The sequence below is a fragment of the Pseudomyrmex gracilis genome, unplaced genomic scaffold (genome assembly GCF_002006095.1).
Source record: "Pseudomyrmex gracilis isolate BER0280 unplaced genomic scaffold, ASM200609v1 scaffold_2610, whole genome shotgun sequence".
NCBI lineage: Eukaryota > Metazoa > Arthropoda > Insecta > Hymenoptera > Formicidae > Pseudomyrmex > Pseudomyrmex gracilis.
Genome location: NW_018023194.1, coordinates 2,354 through 14,473, shown reverse-complemented (window position 1 = coordinate 14,473; position 12,120 = coordinate 2,354). Strand labels below are relative to the sequence as shown.

At 35.7% G+C, this 12,120-nt stretch overlaps 1 long non-coding RNA gene across 1 annotated transcript; it reads left to right on the top strand.

Annotated features, from left to right (window-relative positions):
- Positions 1 to 1,030: 1,030 nt before the first annotated feature.
- On the top strand, positions 1,031 to 1,968 carry LOC109862905. The gene is made up of 3 exons (XR_002251250.1): positions 1,031 to 1,144; positions 1,620 to 1,790; positions 1,873 to 1,968. It is a non-coding gene; the product is annotated as an uncharacterized LOC109862905 (long non-coding RNA).
- The last annotated feature ends 10,152 nt before the right edge of the window (positions 1,969 to 12,120 follow it).

The following is a 12,120-nucleotide window of genomic DNA, read 5'->3' as shown; positions in this document are numbered from 1 at the left end:
ACCAATCACATACCAGAACGTTATTTTCTCTGATGATCTGAGTGTCAAGAAAACTAATACTATCATTGGACTGCAGTTCGTGTGTAAACTGCAATCTGCTGTGAAAAGAATTAAAGATATTAAGTACCTCATCAATACAATTATCAGGTATTGCCAATAAGATGTCATCAACATACCTATGGTATATAGGGATGGGTGTCTTTAATGAGTTTAGTGCTTTTAATTCTAAATCCTGCATCGTGATGTCTGCCATGATTGGAGACAATGGGGAACCCATTGGCGTACCGAACGTTTGTCTGTATATTTTGTTGTCAAAAGTGAAGTAGGTAGAAGTCATGACAAATTCTAATGCTAATAAGAATTCTTGCATGTTGATTTTAGTATGCAATTTTATATATTTCCATCTCTTGGCAACACCGTCTAATGCAAGTTGTATTGGCACGTTGGTAAAAAGAGATACAACATCAAATGAGCAGAGAGAGCAATTCTTTTCTAATATAAAACCTGTTAAATTATTATATTTCCTTATATAGCTATAAGGAAAGACAGAGAGCGGTTATATATATCCGTCTCCGTCTACTGCTCGAAGTTGGCCGAAGCGCCGAGCGCACACGGACACGGCTGTTCGCCTGTGTGCGCATCCCCTCCATTTGCTGTTGCATGCTGCAAAAGTCTTGAAACTGGCATCCCTGCTATCGCGTCGAAGTCCGAGTCCGTTCGTGTTATTTATTGAGAAAAAAAAGGAATTTATTGTATGGCGGCGCGTCACGTTGCAAGAAAAAGGGGCCCGTGGAGTCCCCAGGACGTAACACTTTAATTAAAGAATATTTATTCCTATATTCTTTCCTTCTATTCAAGTTTATATGGCATAATACTTAATAAAATTAATGGTTTAGGTTATCAAATTAGTAAAGAAGAATTCTACACCAAAATTTTCAGAGATTGAAGAAATATTATTATTGTCAATTATTGAAGATGTGAAGGAAATTGTGGAGAATCCAAAAACTGACGGTCCAACTTTAGAGAAAAAGAAGGCAGCTTGGGAACTTATTACAGAGCAATATGCAGATAATGCATCAAACAGTGGTTTCCCTGTAAGGACAGAAGCACAATTAAAGAGATGCTGGATTACTTTAAAATATAGGTATTTTAATAATATTATGAATTTAATATTTTACATATGTATATATATGTAAGTAATGTTAATAAGTATACTGATTATAAGTATACTGTTTATGTACAGGACATGAATCAGTTAATCACATAAACAATGTTTATGTAATTTGTGACTTGCTTTTTTGACAATTTTTTGCTTTCTTTTAAACAATTTATGTAATCTTCTATATGTAACTAATTGAAAAGTGTGTGAAGTAACTTAAAATTATCTCTCTCTATGAAATTCATTTATTTTGAGTAACTTTATTATATTTTCGATTTTCAGCTTTCAATTGCAGTTTTCTTTTAATTCAAGTTTATAATATTGTAAATTAAAGTATATTTTTTGGCCTTATTTTGCAATATGATAAAAATTTTAAAAATATTTGTTTCTTGAAAAATGTTAAAAATTGTATATCTGTAACATTATATATAATATTACATAAAATATTTTTGCACGATAGATGCAGACAATCAGATGCAGAAAGAAAACAGCATCAATTAAAAACTGGTGGCTGCCCACCAATAGTGATTGATGATAACGAAGAAGATATGCACGAAAGAGTTCGTAGTATTGTTCCAACAATTAATTTTATGTTAGAGAATCAATGGGAATAGTACAAGTGAAATCGAAAGTAATTCATGTTCTCTTTCTATTTAATTTCTACTTTACTAGTATTTTTTTATAAATTTCTAAAAAATATGATGATGATTTAGGAAATATGAAAGATACGCAAGATGTATTTGAAGAAGAATAAATAGGAAATACCAAAGACTTTGGCAAATATAAAAGAGAAAATTACAACAAAAGTAATAATGAAAATGATAGTGTACAACCTTGCTATCTTGCTACTGATTTGACTGCCAGTACTGATTTAAGCAAATCAGTAAAAAAAAGTTTATTCTTTTTTAGTATATTTTTTTTTAGTATAAATTATAATTATTAAAACAATTTTTACTACTTTTAAAATATGTGCAGTTTCAAAGAAAATCTTAAACAAATGTTTTACCTTAAATAATGCTGGGAATACAATAAAAAAATACCGGAAAGTAAAATAAAAGCATCAGAAAGTGACAGTTCCTTGAGCAGACATTCTTCTACGTCTAGTTGTACAGCTGATGAGTGTGGGTCTTATATAAGCACGTGTATGAATGGATGTATAACTTTATTGCATGTAACTTTATTGTATACATTTTTCATTAAAGAGTTGATATAAAATTCTATTCTATTTTTTTTAAAAAACAATTTCTTAAAATACATTTGTAATTAAATTTAAAATTATAAATTTTTTTATAATTTTACTAATAATATTGTAACATTGATATTTTATTGTAATATTTGGATTTTATTGTTGTAGTAAGTAGTGTACAACGAAAACCTCTGAATGCTCTTCAAAATATTTTATCACAAAATGAAGAAAGATTTAAAAATCGGCTTGAAAAGTGTGAAGGTATGAATTATATCGTACCTTGAATATAACTTAAAATTTTTTAAATGTATATGTTCTAATAGGAAAAACATTTTATAAAGTATTGCTTTTTTACAACTTTTGGTTTATTTCAATTATTTAAATTATTTAAATTATTTTATTTTTCATTGATTAGTGTTTTAGTAAAAAATTTTCTACACTTAAATTGTACTAACATCTTTTGAGTTAACATATTTTTCCTTTATTGTTTTATTAGTTTTATTATTTTTTAATTATTATTTATTATAATTATGCATATCACAATTGTTTTAGTTATAATATTTATTTTGGAATTTTATTTATAAAGTTTATCACTTTTTTTATTTTTGTACAGATGATTTACATGAAGAACCATTAAATAAAAAAAGAAAACTTCCAACTTTGGAAATTGAGCAAGATTAAGGATTCAAAAATTAGAAGAGTCAATGAAGCAGCAATCAGAACTGCATACGGAAAAGCTAAAAATTTTTCAAAAGGAATGCGAGTATTGGGAAGAAATGAAAACTGCTGCAAAATTTGAAATGCAAGCAATGCAAGAACAACTTAAATATTGGAGGGCAAAGTGCAATTGAAAGTGCAAATGAAAGTAAAATCTAAAGTATTAACAAAAGTGATTCAATTGATTAATAATATTAAAATATCAACCGTAATGATCTCACATAATAATAATTAAGTGTTACAAAAAGAACTAAAGCTTTCTTTTTTTTTTCTAATACAAAAGCGTTTTATTTGTCATGCTTGTGATAAACTGTTCTGTTTTTAAGCACTAAATACTTTTTAGAAAAGTAATATATAAAACTGTTAATTATTTTTGTTTTGTTATTTATGTTGAAAATAATTATTTTATTTTATATGTATAACAAATAAATAAATATTTTAAATATGTATACTTTTTAATAAATGATTAATGTGTTTGAAAAATAAAAAGTACAAATTGCATAATACATTTTTATTTATTTAATCATTGTACAATATTTTACAAATATTTTTATAAAATAATTATCTTAAATAAAAAAGTGTCGAATAATAAAGCGCAATCGATAATCCAATCCATTCATATTACGAGGAGGATCAGCATCTAAATATATTGCATTCTCTTGTTCTACTTCTTCAACTAAAATATTATTATTTAGACAATTGATGTGGATATGCAAGTTCCACAGAACTGCTGTAGCACAAATGATAGCAATTGAAGTATTTAATCTGTTTAAAAGACCTTTTTTTAAACAAGAAAATTTGTTTTTCCATCGACCAAATGTCCTTTCTATAACATTCCTTGTTTTTTTATGACTTTTGTTATAATTACATTCTGCCTGATTAAGTGGTCGCAAAACAGGTGTAAGTAAATATGAGTGACAACCATAGCCATTATCACCTAAAAGCAGACCTACAAAATAAAAAAAACCAAGTACCAATTGCATTTGTATTTTACATATCTTCAAATTTTACTTTTTCTCAAAACGTTCTTGTCTCATATTTATATTTATATATTTACCTTTTATCCTATTCTCCATAAAAAACAGTTTCAAGGCACTGCGATCAAAGCAAGTGCTGTCATGAGTGCTTCCCGGGTGTCGAACATCGATATACAAAATTTCTCCTCTTGGTCCTACAGCAGCCTAAACAGATAAAAAAAATATATAATGCAAATATAATGCACAACAATATTTTTCATTGCAATTAAAATAATTGTATATAATTACCAAAATATTTAAAGAAAATAAGCCTTTTCTACTGCGAAAAATTTCTCCAATTTCTTTGGCAGGATTCGCAATTTTGATCAAAGTTCCGTCAATGCAAGCAGCAACGTTTCGAAATTCAGCTATTTCATAAAATTTTTTGATATTGTTTCGTTGACCCTCCAAAGTTTTAGGAAAGTATACATATTCATGAAGTTTTTCTGCAAATGCTATCGACACTGCTTTAATACATCTGCATACAGTGGGTTGCGAAAAGCCTCTTAAGTCACCTGTAACAATCTGATATTTATAACTTTATTGAAAATCATTTTAAATCTCAGTAAAATTTAATTAATACTTGTTTTAATAATTAAATATCTTAATTAATTGATAGTTGCCAATTGCATAAAATCGAAGAGCCATAAGAAGTTGCAAAACAGGTGATACTGGTAAACCTCTGTTACTATTTTTTGCCAAGTTATCTTTAATAATTGGCAATATATAATCAATAATTGCTTCTTTACTAAATTTAAAACGTTTTTTAAATGGTTCTTCATAGAAGAATTCAAAAGGGTTTGAGTAATCCCGAATGTAACGCTTAGGTATTCTTATATTTGCAACCTCTGCTATATCCATAAATTCCAAAAACTCTTCTAAATCTTCTATGGTAATCTAACCTGTAACAAATTTAAAAACAATAATTTAAATTCTTATTAAATAATTTTTGTAGTCATTACTGCTATTAATGTTAAAAATGGTCAATTTCAATATATATACTGATTCCACTATTACTTACATACTATTACATAAGTACTATAAAAAAATAAAGAAATAGTTGTACGTACATAAAATATTCAAAGATTTAACACTCGTGAAATAGGCAACAGAAATATATAAGGCCGATACGAGCATTCGCAGGATGTTTGTGCGGAAACTAAGCGTGTACATATATATATATATATATATACACATGTAACGAATTATACTTGTAAATTTTACAAGTATTTTTTGAATTGAAATCTCAATTCTTAAAATCATACGGGATGCTAGATTTGCATCTCACATATGAAATACCCCAGAAACCCCCCTAACTAATTTTTAAAATATTGCGAAAAAAACTCCTCGGCCAGGAGTCGAACCTGGAATCTCCGGCTTTCCGTGCCATCGCCTTCCCTGTTAGGCCACCGAGGCACTTTAGCGTTAACAGTATCATCNNACCANNTTCGATATATATATGAATATTGCGAGACNNACTCCAAGTGCCTCGGTGGCCTAACAGGGAAGGCGATGGCACGGAAAGCCGGAGATTCCAGGTTCGACTCCTGGCCGAGGAGTTTTTTTCGCAATATTTTAAAAATTAGTTAAGGGGGTTTCTGGGGTATTTCATATGTGAGATGCAAATCTAGCATCCCGTATGATTTTAAGAATTGAGATTTCAATTAAAAAAATACTTGTAAAATTTACAAGTATAATTCGTTACATGTATATATATATATATATATGTACACGCTTAGTTTCCGCACAAACATCCTGCGAATGCTCGTATCGGCCTTATATATTTCTGATAAAATATTCAATTAAGTACTTTTAATGAAAATGATAAGTTTGCAAAGATAAGTTTGTATTGCTTTTTCATTATTAAAGGATTAACATTATTACAGTTAGTTACGTATTCTTATATAAAGTTTAATATGATATAAAACTTATACTTACTGATAATAATTTTTGCTGATCGAGTAACTTTTTTTACATTCTTTTTAAAACAATTGTTTTTCTTTTACACTCTTGCTTTTAAATTATTGTTAAACAAGTGAAATAAAGACGAGGTTAGGTTAGGTTAGGTTAACTCATGTCTTTCTTGTTATAGTACACTTGTTATACGAGGATGGGGTGAAAAGTTTCTGGCCTGACCTAGAAATGGCGTCAGTAGGTCTAATTGTTGGCTTGCATTCTATAGTACTATATCTCACTAGCTTGTATATAAATTTTCAGGTCGATTGCTTTGTTAGTGTACATTTGAGAGCCGATTGAACAAGACGCCTCGATTGCTTACGTGAAAATGGAAAAATCAGAGAAGCGTGCGGTCATCAAATACTTCTATTTAAAAGCCCTAACACCATTACAAATTAAAGAAGAGCTGGATTCCACACTGAAAGACTCTTCTCCATTATATTCAACGGTTAAACAGTGGGTTTCTGAATTTAAGAAAGGTCGCACGAGCACTTCTGACGATCCACGTTCAGGACGCCCCGTTGAGGTCACAACTCCCGAAATGATTGAAAAAATTCATAAAATAGTGATGGAGGACCGCAGATTAAAAGTAAGTGAGATAGCTGAGGCTACTAGGATGTCAACTGAATGTGTACGCAATATTTTACATAAATATTTGAGCATAAGGAAGCTCTGGGTGCCGCGTTTGCTAACGGTCGATCAAAAATTCACCCGGAAAACTGTTTCAATCGAAAATTTGGCGCTGTACAAGCAAAACCCCAGCGAATTTTCGCGTTGATTTATAACTGTGGATGAAACTTGGATTCACCACTACACTCCTGAAAGTAAACAACAGTCAAAACAATGGATTGGACCAAGGTGAACCAACCCCAAAGAAGGCAAAAACAATTTTATCGGCAAATAAGGTTATGGCGACTGTTTTTTGGGATCCGAAAGGAATTATTTTCATTGATTACCTGGAGAAAGGTAAAACCATCACTGGTCAATACTATGCAGAGTTATTGCAGCGTTTGAAGGACGAAGTGAAAAATAAACGACCTCACTTGGCGAAGAAAAATATCTTGGTTCACCATGACAACGTACCTGCCTATTCGTCGGTCGTTGCGATGGCTAAAATCAACGAATTGAAGTTCGAATTGTTCCCCCAACTAGCATATTCACCAGATTTAGTCCCCAGCGACTATCATTTATTTCCTAACCTTAAAAAATGGCTCGGAGGAAAAAAATTAGAGAGCAACGAGGAAGTCATCGATGCTGTAAATGAGTATTTTGAGGGACTTGACATATCGGACTATAAAAATGGTATCACTGCATTAGAAATAATTGCGTTATGAAAAATGTATTAATTTTGATGATGATTATGTTGAAAAATAGAACAAAAAAAAAACGAAAAAAGTTGTTTTCTTTATCAGGCCGGAAACTTTTCACTCCACCCTCGTAGTACACTTTATGACCACAAACTACCAAATTACAAGATAAACCATTCACATTCAAATTTGAGGTTGGAGATTCGAGACTTGAGAGCTGAAATTTGAGATTGGAGACGAGATCTATGATTTGAGAAGCGACTATGAATTCGGGCCTCAATGGCAGAATGCTGCCAAATTCCGGGTGCGAGTGAAGCAGCTAAGGCGGAAACCTTGGCAAAGGGTCTCGGAGGTGTTTCATGGCCAGGGGAGGGTTCGATTCGACGCCACGTTCGTTTCATGTGATCTTGACGGGAACAGCCGCTTCGATCGGTTAATTCAAAAGTATTCGCGCTTCGGGTTGGTAAGTTTTCAGAAGTGTTTCCATTATCTTTGTTATAGTTTTTTGTTTGCGAGAGCGCGACGACGTTGCGCTACCGCTGCTACTGCTGTTGTTAAATGAAGTATCTGCAAACAATACATTTTTTTTGTTCTTCTGAGTCGATTAATCCAATGATGTTGATTATTATTATGTCGCAGGAGTAGTGAATAATGTTTTAGTACATCGTGTGCGGAGAATGTTGCTTGAGGTCGCAAAATAGTATTCTCATTTTCTCGTTTTCCTTTTCCCCCCTCTCTACCTTCTTCCCTGGTCTCTGTCACAACAGTTGTTTCCGCCAAAAATAGATCTTTTTCTTTGCGAGCTTTCTCGCTTTTCGGATAAAATATAGATAGTGACAAAATACTTTGCTGTATAATTTCCATCTTTTACCTTCATCGACAGGGGACGGCGAATCGAGAATACGTCTCATGTCTGCGTCGAGACGCGAGAGCACGGTTCCGGGAGTGCGGGTAGTATTAGCAGCAGTAGTAGTCCCCGTATTGTACCCTGCCGCCATCTATTCTTGCATTCTCTCGAGATTACCCGTAGAAATTAGCATCAGTTGTTTAGTCCGTTCTATGATTATGTTTCGATACGATGGGATAATAAAGCTCCGAGTACAGGTCTGATGATGTGGGGTAAGAATCCTTCTTGCTGCATCAGCAGCTTTCTCTTTCACTTCTAAGTACTTCTTCGTTCCGCGATACGACGCAGCGCCGTTTTGTATCGGATTAGGCGGTTCTTCTTTCTTTTTTCGAGCGGTACGTTGCCTCTGAGCGTATTGTGAACGCACTCGCGAATACACGCGATAACTATGTTATCAGCGTTTCGCAGAAAAGCAGCGCGTTGATATGTATTTAGAAGACACAGAGCCTTCAGTAGACAGATGTTTTTCTCACCGAGAGAGCGCTTAGCTCTAATATGGGCCGTCTTGCTCTCCCTTTGTTGCTTCTTCCGCAGCTACTGCTGTTCCTTCATCGCCGACGGCATCGTAGTTTCGAGTGATGCCTTTCACTCGCGTGCTTCGCGTTGTTATACACTTGTTTTTACGAGGGATCTGCGGGGTACGTACACAGCGCGTCACTGAATCGCGGAATAAGCGCGGGGATCGGAGGGCAAGCGGGCCGTACGATTCGTACGGCGCTGGTTGGCAAGCAACCGCCCCGCTTGCCCTCCAATCCCGCGCCTATTCCGCAATTCAATGACGCGCTGTATACATGTACATGTACTGATCGTTGGGAAAAATACATGTTCCAAAACGATATTTGTCCGTTGATTGTTTCAAATCAAGCAGTAAATCAAGCAGCCGTGGAGATGCGAGGTGGCAACGTAGTACGCCTTTTCTAAAAACTTTGCATCGTCGGGATAGACTTGACGCGCGAGATGACGAATTTGCACGCGATCGCGCGGATTCTTATAAAATTTTATAATGTAATTTCCATTAAACGAAATATCGCGGTGACCGCGGCCCTGATAAAAAATATTTTGCAAAATAAGTATAACACTGAAAGTTTTATAATGCCTACCCTTGGTAAACAGATTCACGATCACTTCGCACGACAACGATTTTTGCATGAGATCGTCGATTATTATTAATTTCGCGCAGAGCGGGTCGTTTGAGTAATCTTTCGAGCAGGGTAATTCTTCGCGAAATTCGATTTTACATTTTTTCGTCGTCGTCATCTCGCGTTGCAACTCAAAATAAACTTCCTGCCACTCGCCGTAATAAAATAATATTCTCCCGAATCAAACATCCACCATTTTTGGCAAATAGCAAAAAAAAAGTTTTTATAAACATTGTTTTCCCGCATCCCGTAGGACCGCAAACGATCGACGTCCAGGAATGTTTCCAACACACGTCTATCTCGAAGAATGAACAAAATGGCGCTCGAACTCTTAACTTAAAGTGTTTTGTTTGCAACACTGAGCTCACCATCGCGCGTGGACGCTCGCGGCAGTCGCGTTTTGCCGCAAAAATTAGCTAATTTTCTTCGCGGCAACGGAGTTTCTTCCGCGCGATTCAAAAAGCTGTTTTCATGAAAGCTCAAATTATTGTCGCGCGCAAAAATAAGCTCGTCAAACGCGCGCGCTACTATAAGCTTATAGCGTTGTTGACTTTATATATATATATATATATTATATATATATTGTTGCGCTCACGGCAGCGTTTAATCGCGTCACCGCCGAGTTACTGCGCTCCGTGGAAAGAAAAAAGAACACCGCGTATAACATACTTAAGTTTTATTAGAGAACGCGTTACAAAAGGTCACGGAAAACGTAAAGAAATCTCGAGCCGATGATCCAGCCTGTCGACGATTCCGAATCCGGCGGCTCACTCTCCTTTGAACCTCGCCGTCAACAACCCCGTTGCTACCCGAACAAAAGCCTCTATATCGATCGATCGTTCGATGAACATCTTATACCGCGTGGACGACACGCGCCGCATCTTGCAACACTGCCCCCTCTCTCTTCTAGATCATCGTCCCGATGATCTAACGGAAGAAGTCAACCTTCCCGCTCTCTTCTAGACTGCTGTCCCAGAATACATGAGCCAGTTGACCGGAGAAACTCTTGACCGAGAATCTCCTCTGGAGCAATTTCGTCTACAAAATTCTTCCGACTTCGGACAAAGGGGAGGAAACTCACGTGGACCCATCGTCCAAAAGGACACCCCAGATCCCCGCCTCGGCATTTGCCCCAAGAACCACGGAAAACCACGCTCAAAACCGTGAGTAAGGCGGACTTCTAGCACGGCGTTCAAAACACGAAGATCTCGCGACGACTCGATGCGAAGCAAAAATCCCCCGACGTCCAACGACGAAACGGAAAGATTCAGGGTAGCACCAGAGTAAACGCTGGAATTAAAGAAAAGAAAACAAGTAACCAAGCTCAATTAACATAACAACAAAAACAAATATCCGTAACATCTTAAACAAAAAAAAACAAACACCCACTAATTCTCACAGGGCTCCGACGTGTGTTCCCACCTCTCGAAAAACGAAGCCAGTCTATCAGCGTGTACGACCTTATTCCTGTGTCTATCTGAGCGACGAATACAATAAACTACGTCACTTAATTTCTTAACAACTACGTAAGGCCACACCCAATTTTTCTGCAACTTAAGGGCTTTTCCTTTGCTCCTGCGAGGATTAAAAAACCAGACTTTCTGCCCAACGTCAAAAAGAACGTGTCTAGCTTTTAAATCATACCGCACTTTTGCTTTGTTCGACTTCATCTCTAAACACTCCCTAACATCCTGATGAACCTCCTCCAATTTCGACTCTAACTCTCGAATATAATCCTCTGAAGAACCTGAAGAATAATTCGGCGGAGAGCCCCGTAACAAATCTAATGGCAGACGCAAATCACGCCCGAAATACACTTCAGCAGGAGTAACCCCCGTAGCCTCATGCTTAGAAGATCTGTAAGCAAAAAGAAACATCCAAACCCAACGATCCCAATTCTTTTGATTTTCGTCAACAAACTTAGACAAATACTGCAAAATCGTCTGATGCTGTCTTTTGTCCTGTCCATCAGACTGTGGATGAAGAGCAGTAGTCCTTGTCTTCTTCATTCCTAACAACCACGACAATTCCTGAAAAAGTCGAGATTCAAAATTCTTACCCTGATCCGTACGTAATTCCAACGGAACCCCATATCTAGAAACTATCTGATTGACAAAAACCTCCGCCACAGTCGACGCCCTAATATTTTTTAAAGGAAAAGCCTCCACCCACTTGGAGAAACAATCCACAACTATTAGGAGATACTTATTCCCTGAAGAAGACGCCAGAAAAGGACCCAAAATGTCCATTCGCAACCTTTCAAAAGACGCACCGGCATTAAAAACTTGCAACGGAGATTTACCCTTGTCCGCAGGGCCTTTTTTTGCTACACAAACTTTGCAAGACCTACACCAATTCTCGACATCTCTCTTGCACGAAGCCCAATAAAACCGCTTACAAATTTTTCCTAACGTTTTATTTATCCCGAAATGACCCCCAAAAGGGGCATCATGAGCTTCTTCTAAAATTTGCTCAACTCTCTTCCGAGGAACAATAACTTGAAAAAAACTCGAATTTAAATTCGGAGCTATCCACTTCTTATACAACACTCCATCCGAAACAACTAAAGCGTCCCAATGAAACCACTAGATCCTCGAAGAGGGCCTCTAGCGGACACCTCTTCCCAACAGGGACGACAACCCTTTTCTTTTCCCTGTAAAATAATCGATATAGCCTGATCTTCCAACTGATCCTTTCGCCATTCCTCAGACGCAAACCCTTCAAAAACTATCC